At 41.7% G+C, this 22,302-nt stretch overlaps 1 protein-coding gene across 2 annotated transcripts in view; it reads left to right on the forward strand.

The window, feature by feature from the left end:
* The window catches only part of PIEZO1 (piezo type mechanosensitive ion channel component 1), a 167,319-nt gene that overhangs the window by 81,189 nt on the left and 63,828 nt on the right, over positions 1–22,302 (forward strand). The window lies entirely within an intron of this gene.

Consider the following 22,302-nt stretch of genomic DNA (forward strand, 5'->3'; position numbering starts at 1 on the left):
CCCCAAAGATATTGGAGTGGTTTGCCATTCCCTTCTCCAGCTCATTTTACAGATGAAGAAACTGAAGCAAAAAGAGTGACGTTTAACTGTTCAAATCTTAGTAAACTAGCAAATCTTAGATCAGATTTCAACTCAGAAAGATGAGTTTTACTCACTCCAGGGGAGAGAATTAATTATTGGGGGGAATTAGGAAAAGCTTTACCTTTGCTTTGAAGGAAGCTGGAGATCCTGTAGGGTAGAATCAAAGAAAGTTATCCAGACATGAAGGACAGACTGTTCAAAGACAAGGAAGTGGGAGATATATCACTCCTGGGGAATGTCAAATTAAGTCATTTTAGCAGGAACGTACAGTACAGGACAGGGAAGACTGAAACAGCACTGAAAATAATTTGCAGTCACATTGTGAAGGGCTTCAACTGTTACTTGGAGAAATCTGTGGTTTTTTGTTTTGTTTTCCTGGAAGCAATAGGGAGCCACTGAAGCTTCTTGATTTAGTGATTAGCATGGTTACATTGATGTTTTAGGAATGTCAATAAACAATAATGCAGGGCAATAAATCAGCAAAGCCAAATGTGTGGAGGGGAGAGCGTCAGCCGAAGAAACTCTGCCTTCCAACGGAGTGTATGTCACCTTTCACATTGTTGGCTGGCCAGCTCTGATTCCTTATGCCCTACCAGGAAATAGCTGGCAGAATAGAAGTCTTCCCTTTCTCCTCTCCATGTTCCTGCTCTCTCGTTGCTGGTACAATTCCGATGATACCCTCCCACTATGTGGGGCTGGAGGGCTTAGCCCATCCTGGGATATTGAGTATGGAAGCAGAGAAAGATAAGGTGGGGGTCATCCATTGCTTTTACCCAGATTGGCCTTTAAGGACAATGCTGAGGGATGAAACCTTCTTTCTCATTCATTCAACCAGTCATTGATGCTATCAACATGTACTTATTAAGCACTCACTATGTATCAGGGAGAAGGAAGCCTGCATTTATTAAGCACCTATTATGTGCCTGGCATTTTGCTAAGTGCTTTACTGTAATGCTGGAGAAATTGAGCAAGACAGAGATTAGAGAGTATTTAATAGTTTATTAAGTGGAAGAGATTTGCTGGGACCAAATGGATCCATGTTTGGTCCCAGGGCTGAATGACACTATTGTCTCAAAGAATCCAGCGCTGGCTATGGGATACAAGATTCTTTTATAGGGTAACAAGAACAATGATATAACGGGGGAGGTACCTGTATGGGGATAATCTAATGGGGGGAGGCACCTAGGATGACATAATGGGAAGTACTGGAGAGACTCCTGATATTCTAATGATGTCTAAAATGGATAAAGACCTTTATCCCATCAAACATTTAGAGGGATTGAGTATAGCCTAAGGTCTAAGATCTAAGACCTTTATCCTAACATTAAGAGGGAATGGTTATAACCTGAGGCAGAGTAAACTGAATAGGACAATTAGGGAAACTAGGTCAGGACATTAAAAGGAACTGTGGCACAACCTACAAATATTATCTCTTTTGATCCTCCCAACAATCCTGTGAGATAAATGCTATTGTGTTCCTCATTTTACAGTTGAGAACACTGAGGCAGATAGTGGCCGAGTTATCCAGGTTCATACTATGTGCTAGAAAACATCTGGTCCTGGATTTGAACTCGGGTTCTATCACTTTGGTCAGGTTCCTGACCCCAGGATTGGCCCTCTATCAACTGTACCACCTAGATGTAGATGTATGATCTTGGGCAAATCAAATGACTATGTACCTCAGTTTCCTAATCTGTACAATGGTGATAATGATGCCTTCCTGCTCAGCTTGTGTCACTGAATTGTGATAGAAATCATAGATATAAAAGGGTGGAGACAATCAGATAATCAGCGACAGTCTCATTCAATCCCTTATTTTACACGAGTTAACCAAAGCCCATTCTAACTGTTTAAAGGCCATGGCAGTAGTAAGTATTAGAGGTGGGATTTGAACCCATGACCACCAGAGTCAGTGCTTTTTCTTCTAAAATGTTTTGTGAGAAACAAATTAATAATGTAATTATATAATAATAATACCAAAGTGCTTTGTAAACTCTAGAGCCTGCCCATGCTTCCAAAAGTTTCTCACTCTGAAGATGCTTCTGAGCTTGTGGTCCTTCCTCTGATGGATCATTTTCTGCCTGGGCTCCTGCTTTATGAAGAGGTCGGGTCATTCATGCACAAAGATCTCTCCCTCTCCTTTTTCATGTGTCATTTCCCTCATTGGAAAGTAAGCTCTCTGAGGGCAGAAGCTATCTTTTTTGCTTGCCTCATATCCCCAGCCCTTAGCACCTGTGCTCTGCACACAATAAGCAAAGAAACTGTAGAGTTCATTTAAGGAACAGTAGCAAGACCAAGACTCCAGCCCCAGGCTCCCAAACCTACTGCTCCTTTGCTGGGTGCGCTGCCTTCGCAGGACAGTGAGCTTCTCCTGTGAATCTTTATTCCACACCCCTGGCAGGCTTTCAGAGCGGAAAAGAGTAGAAAGAGGAAGGGCTGGGACTGGGAAAGAGATCAGTGAACAAAGGCTGAAGGGAGCTTGTGAAGGGAGAACTCTGGGGCTGGCCTCCCTCTCTCCCCTCCTGGTGACAAAGGAGTGCTTATGAGCTCAGCCTGCTGGCTTGAGAATGAGTCACTGGGCAGGGCCCCGGAGCTCTGAAGCCCCTGGCTCTAGGGTCTGCTATTTCCTCTGTACCTGGCCTTGCTCCCTCAGAGGGAGGAGGGCATTCCCTGGGCCCAGCGGCGGGGGGGCTGACTCTAACAAGCAGCAGACCTCCACATGCATTGGCCACTGGAGGATGGAATTTGAGGAGAGGGGTTTGACAGGGTAGCTCAGTGATAAGAGCAATAACACAGCTCCCGATTCTCCTTCAAATTGGAGAGTTGAGAGAGACTAGTCAGCCTCTTTCATTTTACAAATGAGGAAACTTGGGGCCAAAAAAGATTAAGTAGTGTGTCCAGAGTCCTCTAAATAAGTTCTGAGCCAGTATTTGAACCTGCACTATGTCAATCCTACAATTTGGCTGCTTTTCTGGCCCTTATTTCTTTCATCTGTAAAGTGGTAGCATCTTCTGGTAGAAAAGCTTTGGCACTGTTCCCTGCAAGTGCCTAATTAAAAGGTGATTTATTGAGCACCCAAACACCCAGGTCTCAGTTTCCTCATTTGTAAAATATTCCCACAAATTTCTCCCACACTAAAGCCTAAATGATACTGTCTGTGCCCACTAATTGTGTCTAATCTCTAGTTCTCTGAAGGCTAATTAGTCCAATAAGGTGCCTCTTTTTCTTTCTCTCTGTTCCCTCAGCTAGACTAAGATAGTGGGAATCTCAGGAGAATGGGGACCATGTGCAGGGCTCCTACATCAGTGGAATGGCAAGGATATTGTGTGTTGGATTTGAGAGAGGTAGTCTGTTAGTGAGATATTTTAGGTGGGGGGTTATTTGGTTTTTTGGTATTTTTTTTTGGTAAGGCAATAAGGTTAAATGACTTGCCTAGGGTCACACAGCTAGGAAGTCTCAAGTGCCTGAGGCTGGATTTGAATTTAGCTCCTCTTGACTCCATTCTACCATGCAGCTGCCCAGATATTTTAAAGCTTTAGAGACTCAGTAGAACCTTGGAGGAGGCTTCCTCCCTAGGTCCTGATTCATGGGATCAGATCAGCTTAGATCCTTACAGTCTCTCATGTAAACTCACCTAGGAATAACCTCCTTGCTTCAAGCCTCCTCATTTCCAATCCATCCCTTGAAAAGCTGCTCGAAGTGTACATCTGAAGGTATAATTTCTTTGTGCAGATAGTTCTGCTGCCTTTTTCTTGTCTCTGGCAGCAAACAAAAATTCTTTGTTTGGCATGTAAAGCCCTTCTCAGTCTGGCTACTACCTACCTGTCTTTGGGATTTATTACAAATTATTCTTCTTGGTATCCTCCACATTCCAGCCAAGTGGGCCTAGATGCTATTTCTCATCATTGGTGCCCTTGTATCACCTGCCTCTGCTGCCTTTGTCCAGTTGTTGGAATGCCCTCCCTCTTAGAATCTCTTATTTCTTTCAAAACTCCTATCTCCTTCTATGTGAGGCTTTTGCTGATTCCTCCAGCTTCCCTTGTCCCCATCTCCTAAATCATCTTTGTATTTGTTGGTGTCTTGTTTCCCCTCGATAGAATGTCAGCTTCTTGAAGGCAAGTTCTGTTTCACTTTTGTCATTGTAGTCTTAATGTCTAACACAGAGCCTGTGTTAGGTGACTATTTAATACATGCTTGTTTATTGATTGATTGATTAGTAAAAGGCCTCTATTTCCAAGAACTGTGTCAAGCTGAGTCAGTCTTGCTCAAATAAGAGTCTCAATTACACCTCCCTTAGGAGAAGGAGAAGGGCATGACTGGGGTCAAACCCATCTTGACCATCAGAAAGAAAGCAGTCATTCACCAGCAAAAAAGGTACTTAAGGTGGAAGAAATGATTCATCTCTGTGTGTAACTGATCTTTGGATTCCCTGTGCTTCCTCTCCAAGGGAGTTCCCACCATATTGAACATCTTGCCAGGTATTGCTATTTATTACACACCCCAGAGGACCTGACAGATGGTGTTATTATGGCAGAACAGGAAAAACACAGTCTTTTTTTCCTCAATTATATTTTTTATACTAAAGCTTTTTATTTTCAAAACATATACATAGATAATTTTCACATTCATTCCTACAAAACCTTATGTTCTAAATTCTTCTTCCTTTCCCCAGTACCTCTCCTAGGTAATCCAATATAGGTTAAACATGTGCAATTCTTCTGTACATATTTCCACAAATATCATGCTGCGCAAGAAAAATCAGATCAAAAAAGGAAACAATGAGAAAGAAAATAAAATGCAAATAATGAAAATACTATATGATCCACATTCAATTCCCACAGTCCCTTCTCTGAGTGCAGATGGCTCTCTCCATCACAAGACCTTTGGAACTGCCTGGATCTCCTTGCTGTTGAAAAGAACCACGTCCATCAGAATTGATCATCATATTTTCTTGCTGTTGTTGTGTAGAATGTTCTCCTGGTTCTGTTCACTTCACTTAGCATCAGTTCATGTAAATCTCTCCAGGCTTTTCTGAAATCATCTTCCTGATCAAAACACAATCTTTGAGGTCAGAAAAGGCTATTTCATCTGCTCTCATAACTTAGTATCTTTTATCCTGGATTAGTCACTTAGTAAGTAAACAAGTAAGTAAACAAACAAAAAAAAGCAGCAAGCATTTATTAAGTGCTTACTATGTATCAAGGGCTGTATAGAGTACTCTGGATACAAAGAAATGGAGTTTCCCTGCCTATGCAGTTTACAATCTAATGAGGGAGATAACAGCCAAGCAATGATGTCCATATACAATTTTGAGCCTCAGTTTCCTTGTCTTTAAAATAGGATATTATTAGTTACATCATGGGATTATAGAGTTTTGTAAGTCTTCACATATAAAAGGTGCTTAATAAATGATTGTTGAATGAATAATGGACCTCAAGGGGAATCCAGATGGTGCAGTGGAGTCAGGAATATCTGAGTTCAGATCCAGCCTCAGACACGAATTATATGATCCTGGGCAAGTCCCTTAATCCAGTTTGCCTCAGTTCCTCATCTGTAAAATGGGGAACACTAGAGAAATGAAAAACCGCTCTTGTACTTTTGTCTAGAAAACCCCAAGGACAATGTCAGTGGGAATCACATATGGTCGAACATGACTGAATGACAACAAACTGATCTCAAAGTGCTAGAGAAATGTGAATCATTATTTAACCTTTCAGGAGTCTCAGGAGGCAGGTCAAAATGGGGATGTATCTCTGTTTAGAAATAAAATAGTTGGCAAGTTTCAAATGGAACTTGTCATCCTCCATGACCACGCCCAGGCTGGCCCCTGAGATCCTTCCCATCCTGACTTTCCTTTTGCCAGTGAAGTCACCTCCTTCTCCCAGTCACTCAGGCTTGCAACTCCACATGGTATCATCTTGGCTTTGTCCCTTTGCCTTCCCCCAATTCCTACCCCTTGCTCAGTAGTCAATTCCTATCAATGCTTCCCATGTAGCCTCTTGCAAATGCATCCCTGCCTTTCCATTTCCTAGCTCGGCACCTCCCTCATTCTGGCCCTCATTACCTCATGTCTGGATAGTTGAAGCAGCAGCTCCCCACTGTATCCCCCTCCAGTCTCTCTCCCTGGCCAGTCCATCCTGGTCTGTGCAAGCTGCCAGATTAATCTTCACTCGGGTGCAACTTTACTGATCACAGTCCTCCACAGAGGTTGCTAACTGAATAAAGGCTAGACAGACATCTCCCCCATCTCTCCCTGGCCCCATCCCCCAGATGATCGAGGTTCTCTCCAATCTAGCTCTGAAGTAAACTTCTGGCAGAATTGGATTCAACAAACTTGTTAGGTATCTACTAGACACCGGGACAAGAGTTACAAATAATAATAATAAATTACTACAATACAAATACAAAAAATACAAAACAATGTAAAAAAAAAAACAAAAACAAAAACAAAAAAAACCAGCAGTAATAACCTGTGCCGAACACTGTGAGATTTACAAGTATTATCATGTTTGATCCTCATAACAACCTTGGGAGGTAGGTGTTTTTATTATCCCTTTTTCACAGGAAATCAAGGCAGAGACTAAGTGATTGGCCCAAAGTCACATAGCTAGCATGGGTGTAAAGCTGAATGGGAACTCATGTGTTCCTGATTCTTGGCCCAGCACCCAATCCATTCCAACCCCTAGCTTCCCTAAAATGGCAGAGAAAGGAAAGAAATAGTTCCTGCACTCGTGAACTTCTATTTCACTGATGGAAGGGAATGGAGGCATATTCATACTTTGTAATTAATGCTGTTTAATAGGAATAATTATTAATCAATAATTAATCAATTATTATTAATTAATAAAACAGTGTTAAACATTTCATACTATTAAATTAATACAAAATAATTGCAAGAAGAAAGAAGCACTAATAAGTGGGAAGAAGCTATGGAAAAGCCTCTTATGGGGTAGACTTGGAGCTGTGTTCTGAAGAAAGTTGGGGAGTACAAGTGGTAGAGTATGGGAAAAAGTTCAACATGCAAAGAAAGGTATGGATGGATGTTGCAAAAGGAATGTTCCACATGAGAAAGATCAGGAGGCTGTGAGTGGAAAGGAGACAACATGAAGGAAATAATGTGAAATAGGACTAGAAAGGAAGGTGAGAGTCCAACTGTAGAGAATTTTTTAAATTTTTTTTTTTAATTTTTAATTTTTTAAATTAAATTTAAATTTAAATTTAAATTTTTAAATTACCAGCCTGAGGTAATATGAAATAGGACTAGAAAGGGAGATGGGAGTCAAATAGTAGAGAGCTTTTTAAACGCCAGGTTAAAGATTTTGTATTTCATCCAGAGGGAATAGGAAGCCACTGAAGATTTTTATGGAGGGAAATGACATGGTCAGATTATTTGTTGTTCAGTCACTTTAGTTGTGTTTAACTCTCTGTGACCCCCTTTGGGGTTCTCTTGGCAAAGATACTGGAGTGCTTTGCCATTTCCTGCTTCAGCTGGTTTTAAAGATAAGGAAACAGGCAAACAGGATTAAGTGACTTGTCCAGGATCATATAGCTGTTATCTGAGACAGCTCAATACAGAAAGTGATGTCCCAATCAGGTCCCCGGCCCTTTGTTCCCTCCTGCCTCTGGAATATTTGCTCACATTGTTCTATCTTTGTTTGTAAAAACCTGGTATGGTATACTTTTCTGTGAAGTTTTCTCTGATTTCTCTAAAATAGCCTCTCCCACCTCTTTTTGGGATACTTTCCCAAAGTACCTTGGATTGTAGCTATTTTGCAAATATCTTATCTATCTGAAGAGCAAGAGTGCACATTTCTTGTTGGAAGGGAGAAGAGATGACCCCTCCTCTTTTTTTTTTTCTTTCAATTGTCAAGCTTCCCCCCTACTCTTCCACATTCCCTATTTCCCCATTGGTCGTGGGGGGGGGGGGGGGAAGAAATACAAAACCTTTGCACAAATGAACAGTCAAGCATAACAAATTCCTCCCTTGGTCACATCAAAAATGTGCATCTCATTCTATCCTTTATCCTCCACTTGTCTGGAATCACAGTCAATAATTGTGTTGATTGAAGTTCTTAAGTCTTTCAGAATTGTTTATTTTCACAATTGTTATCATTTTGGTGTACATTGTTTTTCCAGTTCTATTCAGATTACTCCGCATCAGTTCAGATATGTCTTCTCAAATTCTTTTCTTCCTTCATTTCTTATAAACAGGAACCATATATTAGTCAATTCAATTCCATCAACATTTATTAAGCATTTTTGGTATAGAAGGTCCTGTGCTAGATGCCAGGATATGAAGATATGTCAGACTCTACTTTCAAGAAGCTTCCAGTTTAACATAACTCTTTAAGCTTTTCCTTATATCCAACAGAACATCAGCCTCTCTTCATCTTCTACTTCTTGGTGCTGGTGGTTCTACCCTTGGGCCACATAACAAAAGTTTCCTTTGTAGTCCATGAATTTTATCATTTGTACAGTTTATTCTGGGTTCTAGTTTCAAGACATTGCCAAAGGGTACCATTTACAAGAAGAATTGACACAAAAGGTTAAGGACTTCTGATCTAATAGGAGGGATATGGACTCACAAAGAATATGGAAGTCAAGGGTAGGGTGAGATCCAGATGAAGCTTATGAGAAATTCAATTAGGAAGGTTAGCTCACTTTTAGGAGGGAATCAGCATCTGACTTAGATCTTAAAGGAAGGAAGGGTAGCCACGTAGCAGGATCCAGAATTTGGAAGGGTTTTCTGAAGCCATCAAGGTCAACCAAACCTGACTGAGATCCCTCTATTCATAGCATCTTTTATGAGTGGTCTTCCAGACTACTTTGAAAACTTTCCAAAATGGGCATCCCACTATTTCCATATACTGTTCATTCTACTTTGGGGCAGTTCTAGTTGTTAGAATATTTCTCTCGACATCCAGCAGAAATCTGCCTCCTTGAAGCTCTTCCCTGTAGGTACTGGTTCTGTCCTCTGGCCAAAAAGAACCAGCCTAATCCCTCTCCCACAAGGCACTGATTCACATACTTGAAGACCCTTTCCATATCCCCTCTTAAGACTTTTCTCTAGAAAGAAGATCCCTTGTTGCTTTAGTCATTCCTCACACAGCATTTTAACATCATGGAATCTTCTGTCCATCCAGTTTGTCCAAGTCTTTCCCAAAATATGGCTTCCAGAATGGTCCACAATATTCCAAAAGTGATCTTACTGGAGCAAAGGAAAAATACTGACTATTTAGGTTGTGTTCCGAACTTCCTCGCATGCCTAGATCATCCTTATCATCCTGGAAGCTCCCTCCAGCCCCAGAATTCATATATTGGGAAGCCTCCCAGAACCTCCATTTAATGAGGGACCCCAGGTCTCATTTCTCTCCAGGATGCATTTTACCTTTATTCAGCACATCTTTGTCCCCCCCACCCTTTCAGCTTCCTGTTACATGTTGTCTATCCACATTAGAAAGTTTGTTTATTTGTTATACACATTGTTTTATGAATTATGTTGGGAGAGAAAAATCAGAGCAAAAGGGAAAACTCATAGGAGAGATCAAAAGAAAAGAAAAGAAAAGAAAAAAGACATGAACATAGCATGAGTTGATTTACATTCAGTCTCCTTAGTTCTTTTTTTAGGTGCAGATGGCATTTTCTCTCCCAAGTCTATTGGGATTGCTTTGGATCACTGAACCACTGTGAAGAACCAAGCCTTTCATAATTTATCACCGCACGTTCTTACTGTTACTGTGTACAATGTATTCCTGGTTCTGCTTGTTTCATTCAGCATCAATTCATATAAATCTTTCCAGGCCTTTCTATAATCAGCTTGTTCATCATATGCAATAATATTCCATTACCTTCATGTACCACCACTTATTCAGTAATCCCCAACTGATTATTCCCATTAGAAAGTAAGCCTCTTCTGTTGTCTAGAATCTGTCTAGAATTTGGTCAGTGTGGCAATATGTCGTGCCTCCCTACCCTCAAACCATCATTTGTCCCCCACCCCAGCCCTGGAAAAAATACTTTTTTTTACCTTTTGTTTTACCCTTTGTTAGTTATTGTGAGATTGCTGTGTATATTAATAAACACATTTGTAAATTCATTGTTTACAGAAAGAGAATTGCAGAATTATAGTGCAGGATTCCAAAATTTGTTGTAACCATGACGTAATGTAGTAATATAAGAAAGGTGAAATTTCAATGAAATATCACCTTGATCCTTCAAAACTAACAAACTGGGAAATTCCACCCACTTCCTTTCCTCCCCAGATCCTCTTTGTCACCAGGAAGTAAACCTCAAGCCCTTGGATTATGGAACTAGTGGAAAATCCATTAATTGGGGTTTCAGGGCTAGCATTAAGTCTTCATACCAATAACTTATGTTTTTTTTTTTTTAAGGCAAATTGATATGGAAAGAGCTTTTAATGTGATATTGTTCAAGGCAAGGTTTTTTTTTTTGACATGACATGTTAAATAATATCAATTACATAAATAAGAAATAAATATCAATTAAATATGAAAAAAGAAAGTAATCTTAAGACTGAGAACTGACTTTCTTCCACTTGTACTTGCACAGAATAAGCACTTAATAAGGACTCTCAGCCTCTCTTAATTTCCCTGCATCTCTAGTAGCTCCCCACATAATGTCAAGCACAGAGTGAATGAGACTGGGTGATTTGTCCAACGTCATACAGTGAGTCCTTGGTAGAGCTAACATGGGAATCTGGTGTTCTAGGTGTCAATCTTGTGGGCAAAACTTGTCTCTCCTTGCCCCAATCACTAGACACCAAGCCGCTGCTTGTCTCATTCATGATCATTAATTCAGAAGTGAAAGACATCTTTGAGATCAGCATCAAACCCCTGTATTTTATGAATAAGAAAAAGGAAATGAATGGACTTGATTGAGGTCTCACAGAGTGAATGGGAATATATTTTCAATCTAGTATTATTTCCACTGTGTCAAGGCCCTTTCCCTGGTAACTCTCAGGTTTTCCAGACCACCAGGGTCCAAGGTACAAGGTCTACTACAGCCTTTCCTGAGGGAAGCATAATCCCCTTCTGGCCCTCTCCTTCTTCTCAATTCAGGCTCTCTAGCTCCAGAATAGGTTACATCATACTTGCTGCTTCTTTCCCTGGGTCTTTTTTTTTCCTCTTTCAAGCTCATGCTTTGATGTACAAATGAAGTGTCTCAATCCTGACCTCTGAAAGCTATTAGCCTGGCTTCTTCTCAAATTTTTTTTCTTACCAGTTTTTCCTGTTTCAGAGGGAGTCTCCATGACCTCTCCTGTCCAGGTATTCTGGCTGGGCCTCTCCACCAGAGCCAGGAGAGCCTGCCTGTCTGGGACAGCTCCCTCCAATTGCAGCCTTCCCTTAGGCTTCCTTTAGGCTTCAGTCCCCTCTGTGAGGCTGCCTCAGTATATCCTGAAAGATGTTTATATATTTTTGTGGCAAGCCAAAGGCTTGAGGAGGATTGGAGAGAAGGAGATATTAGGTTCAGAGCCAAAAAAATCTGGATTCAAATCCCAGTTCTTCCATTTACTCAGAGGAACTTCAATCAAGCCCCTTCACTTCTCTAGGACCAAAACAAGGGTTTTTAATTTTTTCTGTGTCACAAACCCCTGAAAAAGCCTCTGGACCCCTTTTCAGTCATGTTCTTAAATGCCTAAAATAAAATGCCCCAGATTACAAAAGGAAACGAGTCATATTGAAATATAGTTATTCAAAATTTTTTTAAAGTTTATAGACCAAATGCCATTCACACCAGAGAAAAAACTATGGATTTGAATGTAGCTCTAAACATGGTATTTTTATCTCTTTTTTTTTTTTTTTTTTTTTTTTTTTTTTTTTTTTTTTTTTTTTTTTGCTTTTTCTTTCTCATGGTTTTCTCCCTTTTGGTCTGATAAATGCTGTGCAGTGCGACAAATATGGAAATATATTTGAAAGGCTTGTACATGTTTAATCTATATCAGATTGCTGTTTTGGGGTGGGCGTGGGGGGAAGTAAGGAAGGGAGGAAGAAAAAAATTAGGAACACAAAGCTTTACAAAAATAAATGTTGAAAACTATCTTTACGTGTATCTGGAAAAATAAAGTACTATTGAGGAAAAAATGTTTATGGACCCCCAGGTTAAGGTCCCTGGACTGGCAAAAGTGTCTCCCTTTCTCATTTGTAACAGACCCCCATCTCCTCATTAGGGTTCCCTTCCTCCATTACATTCCATGAGGATGGGAACTTGGTCATTTATCCTCTTAGTAGCTTTAGCATCCAGCCCTGCACAACCCACAGTGTCTTAAACAGAGTATTTCTACTCTGAGGTTTCTTCCTAGAATGTATTTTTAATAAATGTTTGTTGAGTTAATGAAAGGGAAAAGATAGAAAGGAAGAGGAAGAGAAGATATGTATATATATATATATATATATATATAATATCTATCTATCTATCTATCTGAATGACAATGTCCCATTTCTCATCTCTAGATTTGGTAACATCTGGCCGCCATCATCCCTTAAATCAATAACCTTCTCAGCTAGGGACTGGGAGCTTTAAAAAAAACTTTTACTGGGTCTATAAGTAAAGGAGTTAAAGAGAGAAGAAGAGAGAGAGAGAGAGAGAAAGACCCACAAAAATGTTTGTAGCAGCCCTTTTTGTAGTGGCAAGGAACTAGAGACCGAGTGAATGCCCATTAGGTGGGGAATGGTTGAATAAATTGTGGTATATGAATGTTATGGAATATTATTGTTCTGTAAGAAATGACCAGCAGGATGATTTCAGAGAGACCTGGAGAAGCTTACAGGAACTGATGCTGAGTGAAGTGAGTAGAATCAGGAGATCATTGTACATAGCAATAGCAAAACTATATGATCAATTCTGATGGACGTGGCTCTTTTCAACAGTGAGGTAATTCAGGCTAGTTCCAATGATCTTGTGATGGAGAGAGCCATCTGAACCAGAGAGGGGAGAGGGAAAATGGACACAACATGTTTTTCAATTTTTGTTGTTTGCTTGAATTTTTTTTCTTCTCATTTTTTTTTCCTTTTTGATCTGATTTTTCTTGTGTAGCAAGATAATTATGGAAATATGTATAGAAGAATTGCACATGTTTAACATGTATTGGATTATTGCCATTTAGCGGAGGAAGGTGGGGGAAAAGAGGGAGAAAACATTTGGAACACAAGATTTTATAAGAGTGAATGTTGAAAACTATCTATACATATGTTTTGAAAATAAAAGCTTTAAAAAATTAAAAATACAGATACAAAGACATTGAAGTGTTAGTGACCTAGCAGGCATTTCCTCAGGAAGGCTGGAGGCAGAAGGCAGAGGTTTGGGACTTATTGGGGGGAAGAAAAGACTCCCAGGTTCCTGAAGGATGGGGCTCTACTAGGCTAGTGTGAACTTGGACTCACTAGAGAGCCTGAATTAGGGGCCTGCTGTTAGAACTGGGCAGGACCTTAGGTCACAGAATGTTTTTAAAAAATAGATTGTTATTGGTATTTTTTGTTTTCACATCACACAGATTTTTCCCTGTATCCCTTCCCTCACCCTAGCCATTTTTTTTAAATTTAGAAAATTACAGGAAGAAGGGGGTGGGGAATTCAGCAAAACCAGTCAGCATATTGAAAAAAAAAATCTAATGTTATATACAATGTTCCAATTGGACCCCCTCTGCAGTGGAGAGGGAAAGAGGCCCCATTTCTTCTTTGAGGGGTTGTTTATTTTTTATAATTTGTACTGTAAAAGTTAGAATTTTGGGAAATTTCTTGTCTCTCTGTGTATATACACACACATATATACTTAAAGAGAAAGAGAGAGAGAGAGAGAGAGAGAGAGAGAGAGAGAGAGAGAGAGAGGAGAGAGAGAGAGAGAAAGAGAGAAAGAGAGAGAGAGAGAGAGAGAGAGAGAGAGAGAGAGAGAGAGAGAGAGAGAGAGAGAGAGAGAGAGACAGGAGAGAGAGAGAGAGAGAGAGACAGGAGAGAGAGAGACAGGAGAGAGAGAGAGAGAGAGAAAGAGAGAGACAGGAGAGAGAGAGAGAGAGACAGGAGAGAGAGAGAGAGAGAGAGAGAGAGAGAGAGAGAGAGAGAGAGACAGGAGAGACAGGAGAGAGAGAGAGAGAGAGAGAGAGAGAGAGAGAGAGAGAGAGAGAGAGAGAAAGAAAGTGTTAATGAGTCTAGTCCAATCTGTTCATTTTATAGATGATTTTACAGATTTTACAGGTCTCTATCTCCCAAGGCTCAGTGTCTTTTTCCTCTGTATCACAATTCCCTAGTAGGATGCAGGGAAGAGCTGAGCTTCTGGACGTATTAAAATCCCACCTCCAGCTCCAGATGCTAGCATGCCCCTATCTCTTTGGCTGGCTCGCTGGGCTCATAACCTTCTGGCTTTTCCCTCTCTTTCTTTTTCCCCCATCTCCAGTGACACTCACACCCCTCTGGCTGACTCCCCTTCACCCCTGACTTCTTTCCCTCTTTCTGCTCCAAGCCTGGGGCACAGCCAGGAGCAAACGCTTCCAAATGTTCCGGGTGCCTTTGCCATCCCGCCTCCAGCCTGCCTTCTTTCCCACACTGCTCCTCATTCCTTCCAGGAGCTCCACCCTGCTTCTCCCTGATGTTCTTGATCCCTTCCATCCCACTCTGGAAAGATATATTATGGGTCACCTCCTCCCACCTCCCCAAACCTCTGCAGGCCCCCAGCTCACAGTATGTCAATGACACACATGGTGGACTTCACCCACGGAGGCCCTGAGCTTGCTCCCTTACTTCCAGGAATTAAGAGGAGAAGGCAGGAGGAAGAGGAGGGAACAGAGATACAATATCTATTTGTCTTACAACATACTTAGGGTACCACTCATCCACACACAGATATGTGAAAGAAATCAGCAATGTGTTACCAGGTTTCTATGATGATGTCTCCTCATAGCATGGTATTGAGCTGACATTCTTTTTTATGGGGGGGAGGGGGCGGCAATTTTTCTTAAAAATAATAGCATTTTATTTTCAAATTACATGCAAAGATAGTTTTCAGCATTTACCCCTTGCAGGACTTTGTGTTCCAAATTTTTCTCCCTTCTTTCCCCCTACTCTCTTCCACCAGACAACAAGTAATCCAGTACAGGTGAAACATGTGCAATTATTCTAAACTTTTTCCACATTTATCATGCTGCACAAGAAAAATCAGATCAGAAAGGAAAAAAGTGAGAAAGAAAAAGCAAGAAAACAACAACAAAAAAGGTGAAATATACTATATTGTGATCCACAATCAGTCCCCATGGTCTTCTTTTTGGATTGAACTAGCATTCTTTTAAAAAATTAATTATTTTTTTATTTTTAATAATAACTTTTAATTTTCAAAAATACATTTTCAACATTCATCCTTGCAAAACTTTGTGTTCCAAATTTTTCTCCCTCCCTTCCTCCTACCCTCTCCCCTAGACAACAAGTAATCTATGTTAAACGTGTAATTCTTTTAAACATATTTCTACATTTATGATGTTGCACAAGAAAAATCAGATCAAAAAGGGAAAAAAAAGAGAAAGAAAAAAAACATTCAAATAACAAAAAAGGTGAAAATACTATATTGTGATCCACATTCAATTCCCATAGTACTCTTTCTGGATTTAACTAGAATTCTTTTTTTTTTTAAATAATTATTTTTTAATTTTTAATAATAGCTTTCAGTTTTCAAATTTCAAAATACATTCAAAGATAGTTTTCAGCATTTGCCCTTGCAAAACCTTGTGTTCCAAAATTTTCTACCTCCCTTCCCTCTTTCCCCCTCCCTTAGATAGCAAACAATCCCATATAGGTTAAACATGTACAATTCTTCTATACATTTATCATGCTGCACAAGAAAAATAAGATCAAAAAGAAAAATTGAGAAATAAATAAAAAAAGAAGAAGCAAAGAATAACAAAAAAAGCGAAAATACTATGTTGCAATCTACATTTGGTCTCTACAATCCTCGCCCTGGATTGAGCTGGCATTCTTGAAACCTGACAAAGCAAAGGCTTTGGTGGGTTCTATCCAGGGTTCTATCCAAAGTAATTCAGTAGATAGACCATTGGGTCTGGAGTCAGGAAGACCAGAATTCAAATCCAGCCTCAGATGTTTACTAGCTTGGGCAAGTCACTTAACCCTTGTTACCTCAGTTTCCTCATCTGTAAAATGAACTAGAGCAGGAAACGGCAAACTACTCTAGTATCTCTGCCAAGAAAACCCCAGGCACGAAAGAGAGATGTCCTTGAGAGCTAAGAAACAATGTTAATTATTTGTTGCTCAGTCATGTCCCACATTTGGGGTTTTCTTGGTAGAGATACTGGAGAAACTTTTCATTTTCTTCTTTAGCTCATTTTACACATCAGGAAACAAGGAAACAGAATCAAGTGACTTGTTCAGGATCATACAGTCAGTGTTTAAAGCTTAATTTGAACTCAATTCTTCCTAACTCCAAGCCCAGAACTCTATCCAGTGCACCACCTAAACGTCAATGATAATCATACCTCACACTTCTTTCTGGATGGTTGCAATTCTCCTTCTGGTTAATCTCCCTAACTCATCTCTCTCTTCCCTAGTCCATCCTCCACTCAGCTGACAAAAGGACTTTCCTAAAGAGTAGCTCAGAGCTTTCCCTATTGGCATTCAAGGCTTCCACAGCCTTTCCAGTCTCCTTACACCTTAATTTCCTCCACAAACTCTACAACCCAGGGACAATGGGGGGTCTCTCCTGTTTCTCATACTCAGCTCTCCATCTCTTGTCTCCCCTATTTTCACTGGTGCTCCCCACAAGATTGCCTCCTGGCTCCCATGAGTCTCAGCTCAAACCTCATCTTCCATGGCACTGACCTCCTGGCTGTCCCACCAACCCTCCATCTCTCCACTCTGAGCATTCTCTCTGGCTCTCCCTCCATGCCTCCTCATCTCCTCTTAACTCCCTGGCTCCCTTCAGGTCCCGACTGAAACCACACTTTCTACAGGAAACTGTCCCCAAATGCTCTTAATTCTAGTGCCTTCCCTCTATTAATTATTTCCTATTTATCCTGTACATGGCTTGTTTATATGTGTTTGCTTGTTGCCTCTCCCATTAGATTGTAAGCTCCTCCAAGGAAGGCATTGGCTTTTGTCTCTTTGTATCTCTAGGGCTTAACACAGTGACCAGCACACAGTAGATTCTTAGTAAACGATTATTGATTGATAAATACTTATTGATTGACTTGTTTCTCAATCAATTTTCAGTATCTCTTAAGCTCCTAGGGGTCAAAGTAGAGCACTGGACGTGGAATCAAGATGACTCATCTTTATGAGTCAAATCCAGACACTTACTAGCTGTGTGATCTTGGGCAAGTCACTTTACCTTGTTTGTCTCAGTTCTTCATCTATAAAATGGGTTAGAGAAGCCACTTTGGAGAACTTGAGTTCAAATGTGACCTCAGATATTTAACACTTTCTAAGTCTGAGCAAACCACTTCCCCAACTTTCTCAGCCAAAAAAAAAAAAAGAAAGTATGTTGTATCAATCTATCCTACAAGCCACATTAGACACATCTATGATAGATAGAAAAAGAGGGGGAGAGAAAGAAAGAAAGAGACAGAGACAGAGAGAAGGAGAGAGAAAGGGAGGGAGAGAAGGAGAGTGAAAGAAAGGGAGAGAGGAGAAGGAGAGGGGGAGATAGAGACAGAGACAGGGAGAGACAGAAAGAGGCAGAGAGACAGTGAAAAAGGAAAGTGGAAGAGGGAAAAGAGAGAAAGAGAGAGAGAAAGGAGAAAGAAAGAGAGCAAGAGAAAAGGAGAAAGAGATAGACAGAGAGAGATAAGAGGAGGGAAAGAGACACAGAGAGGAGTTGGAGAGAGAAAGAGAGAGCACACACTAGCAGGCTGGGTGATCAGGTAAGGATTCATGTAAAAGGTTGTGTTTGAGGTGAGTTTCAAGGCTTGCCAAGTTCACACTCCACCTTGTCAGAGATCTCCCAGCATCCTCCTCCTCATATTTCCCTGATCTCATCCTCCACCTCCGCCATCCTGCACCATGCTTTAAGCTTGAGTTTGAGTAATAACGATCCTGTACATGTGGGTTGTATTTTACATTTTTGATTAAAGATTGACTTTAATTCAATGTTTAGGAAGCACCTACTGTGTTTAACACACCACACTCTGCCTTAGCGGTTGTACAGCATTTAGGCAGGACCTAGTCCTTGACCACGCGGAGCTTTCAGGCTAGTTGGGGGCTATTGTCCAAGCACAAACATCCCTAATGGAAAGCAGTGTTTAAGAGGTGGCTGAGCCCGGTCTGGGCAAGGATCTGGAGCTCTCTGCGGGGTTGAAGGGATGCTGTCGCCTTGGTGCTGAGTTATCAGAGACATGAGTGCTTCTCACTTCCACAATCCCAGGTCTGGGTGAGTAGAGTCTTGGGCTTTGGGATGGACCAGAGGTAATTCGGGGGGCAAGCTGGGTCGTAGCTGCTCCTTCTGGGGGCTTCCCCTCTCCTTGGAATGAGAATGCTATAGCCACCCTCTGTCTCTGCTCCAGGATGTGGGCACAAGTGTCAAGAAGCTGTAGCAGGCAGGAGATAGGAATGGCTCGTGCCAGATCTTTGGGAGAAGCAAAGGGAACCTGGCTAGGTCCCCGTTCCCCTTAACTCAGGAGCTGCAGTTGAAAACAGAAAAAAACGAGCAGGCCACACACCCTAAAACCGTCTCATCCCTGATCTTGAGCTTTCACTCTGGGATCTCTGCCCAGGAATTCCTGCACATCCATCCCTCAGAGAAGTAAACTGAGACCCAGGGTGGCGAGCAGCCCTTGCAGGGCACTCAGCGTTGGGTTTCTGAGTGAGTCTCCCAAACCGCCGCTCTTCCCACTGACTCGGGGAGGTGCCAGCCAGCTCGGGCTCACCGCCTTTCAGGCCGGTTCCTGTGGTTTGGGGCCGGGAGCATCTTCCCGCACTGTCTCTTTGAGACGGATGGCAAGAAAGAGGATCCGGGCACACGATGGTTGGGCGTCGTTCCAGCTGTCCCGGCGGGAGGGGCCCAACTGGTGCCTGCGAACCCTTGGGAGTGGGCAGGAGACTGCACGCGGCACATATATAGAAAGCCCAGGCCTCCCTGTGCCAAGTACAACACTCGGGAGGCAGGGCCAGGGCCCGGCAGAGAAGCAGACGGAGCGCCTCATCCAGAGGCTCTGCACTGACCACGCCAGGTGGCCCCTGATCTCCCGGCCGTGCTCCCAAGCTGGCACGCTCTGAATGGGGCTTTGAGAGGGCAGGGCCCAGGAAGGGCCGGGCAGTGACCCCCCACTCAGTTTGAGGGGGACGAGCTGCCACAATGAATTCAATTTATTAAGTACCATGATGTGCAAGATTACTGGGCTAAGCCCTAGGAATACAGATGTTTTTAAAAAATACAAATTTTTAAAAGTCAGCCCCTTCCTTTAAGGAACTTATGTTCTCTTTTAGTGTGATTTAAGTAAGCACGGGCTAATTTAGGGAGAGAGAGAAATCAAATCATTCCTGAACCCTTTCTAGGACCATCCCAATAAGTGTTCATTCTGCCTCTGATGAAAGAAGGGAGCCCGCCATCTCCCAAGGCAGTCTGCTCCACTTTTGTACAGCTCTAAGTGTTAGGCTTATCTTTATTTGTTGTTCACTTGTTTAAGTCATGTCTAAGTCTCTACGATCCCATCGGGGGTTTACTTGGCAGAGATACTGGAGGGATTGGCCATTTTCTTTTCCGGCTCATTTTACAGATGGAGAAACTGAGGCAAACAGGGTAAAATGACTTGTCCAGAGTCACACAGCTAGTAAGTATCTGAGGCTGGATTTGAATTCAGGTGACTGCAGCCCTGTACTCTATCCATTGTACCACCTAGCTTCTTTATCAAGCCTAAATCTATCTCTCTATAGCTTTCATCCATGACTTCTAGGTCTTCCCTTTTGGGACCAGACAGAATATATCCCTTCTCCGTGGGATAGTCTTGCAACAATTCAGAGCCATCTTGTAACGGACCTCCATCACAGCACCTGGACTCCTCTTCTCCAGTCTAAACATCCCTACTTTCTTCAGAGGATTGTCAGATTGCAAAGCTTCAAGGATCTTTATCATCCTGATTATCCTCAACTGGACACTCCATTTTATCAATGTCTCTACTAAAATGTGGCAATCAGACATTTTTAACCAGGATAACGTACAACTAAATTGCTTCCTCTCTAGCACTGGTTAATAATATCCCTCAGTATAAATTAAGATCACATTAGTTTGTCGTGATTCTTTTTGGGTTTTCAGTCCTCTAAATCACCCCTCCACCAGCTTTTTCATACAAATTGCTATCTGGACACTCCTCTCCCCTCAGTGCTTAAGAAATTGATTTTTTGTGCCCAAGGGTAAGACTTTATATTTATTCCATTAGATTTCATTTATTACATTGGTCCTAGCATTCTGTCCTATCGGGTCTTTTTGAATATCATCCAACTGATTCTCCCTGATTTTGTGTCATCTGCAAATTTAATGTGTATATTATTTCTGCCTTCTCCAAGTCATTGATAAAAGTGTTCATGAGCGCTAAGCACAGATCTAGTGTCTTTTCAAGTTTCATTGGTAACTTTTTTTAGTTTGTTTTTCTCATAATACTTAAAAAAAAAAATTCAACTATGTTTTTCAGTGGAAAAAAAATGTTTTTCTTCCAATTAAAAAAGAAACCATGCGATTAAAAAGCAAATAGAAAAATAAAGCCCAAGTAACAAATATGCATAACCAAGCAAAACTTATTCCCCCACTGGCTAGGACCAAAGAATATGTATGTCTTTATCTGCTCTGAGTCATTGGTAACTTTTGGGAGAACGTTTCAGGAAAGCTGAGGGGTCTGAAGTCAGATGGATAGGTTAAGAAGTGAAAAAGTAGAGTCAGTGGGCGTAGACAACTCTTTCTAGGAGTTTGGCAATGAAAAGGAGGAAACTAGAGGATAATCGTTCCAGGGTGTGGCAGGGTCAAATGAAAGGGTTTTTTTTAAAAGGATGAGCCAGACCTGTGGAGAGCTATGCTGCCCTTCTTTTGAATGTGCGGACCAGAAAAGAAAACCATAGAGTAAGAACTGGAAGAAATCTTAGAAATCCAACCTCTTAGAAGCCATGGAGTGCAGCCCTTTCTCTTTACAGATGAGTAAACAGAGGCCAGGGAAGGAAAGTGATTTATCTATCCATGAGTTAAACATCAGGGAAAAGGCAGGAACAGGATCTGAAAATCCCGAGTTTCTGACTCCAAATACAGGGCTTTTCCCATCTGCTTTTCAAGCATCTGTGAAGATGCTTAACTTGACGGTTTCTCTCCTTATTAGCCTCAAAGGTCAGGGACTTATCCAAATAACTTTCCCAACTATATGGGTCTGACATCCAAAAATATACTTAAACTCTTAAGAAAGAGCCCCAGATATGTAACCAATTTGGATTTTAGCCTGGATTCTGCTGCTTACAGTGAGACCTTAGGCAGGATGCTTCCCTGCTCTGGGCCTCAGTTTCCCCTTCTGTAAGAAGAGAGGGGGAGGGACTGCTCTAGCATTCCATGGTCCTTGGAACTTTCCTAGGGATGGGACATGTTGGAAGGGGTATGCGTGTGTGTGTGTGTGTGTGTGTGTGCGTGCGTGTGTGTGTGTGTGTGTTCAGAATCATAAACTGAGACCAGTGGGGGCTTTACAATCCGGAGAGTCCATTTTCCTGAGGAAGCTGAGGCTTGTGTGATGCAAAGTTAGTATGAGGAAGGCTTTGAACTCATCGGATCCCAAATTTAGGACTCCATCCATCATGATACTGGCCAATGCTGGCCCTTCTGCAGAACGTCAGAGCCTGGAGGTGGAGGTGGGGAGCTGTTGGGGGGCACAAAGAGGGGTGGAGAGGTCCGGGGTGTTCATAAAGTCCCTCCAGACTCCCCCCAACTAAAAATTCTTAGAAGTGGATTCAGAGGGAGTTTTCTACATTACCACAGTACCCTCTGCTGGTCTCCAGAGGTAACAGCCCCAACAAACCTGGATTCTCCCATGAGGCAGCTCAGACCCAGAAAGGTCAGCTGAGCAGAGCCACACGTTCAATGTACTAAGGACAGATTTAGGACTCAAATCAAGCTTCTACAGTGTGCAAAGTGTGAGCTACAAAGAGGGAAAGTATCTGCACCCTGCCCTCAACAAGCTTGCAGGCTGATCAAGCAGAAAATTGTGAATATTAGCAATAATGCACTGGGTGTTCTCTGCCTCCCTGG

Source organism: Sarcophilus harrisii, chromosome 2 (genome assembly GCF_902635505.1).
Source record: "Sarcophilus harrisii chromosome 2, mSarHar1.11, whole genome shotgun sequence".
In the NCBI taxonomy this organism is placed as follows: domain Eukaryota; kingdom Metazoa; phylum Chordata; class Mammalia; order Dasyuromorphia; family Dasyuridae; genus Sarcophilus; species Sarcophilus harrisii.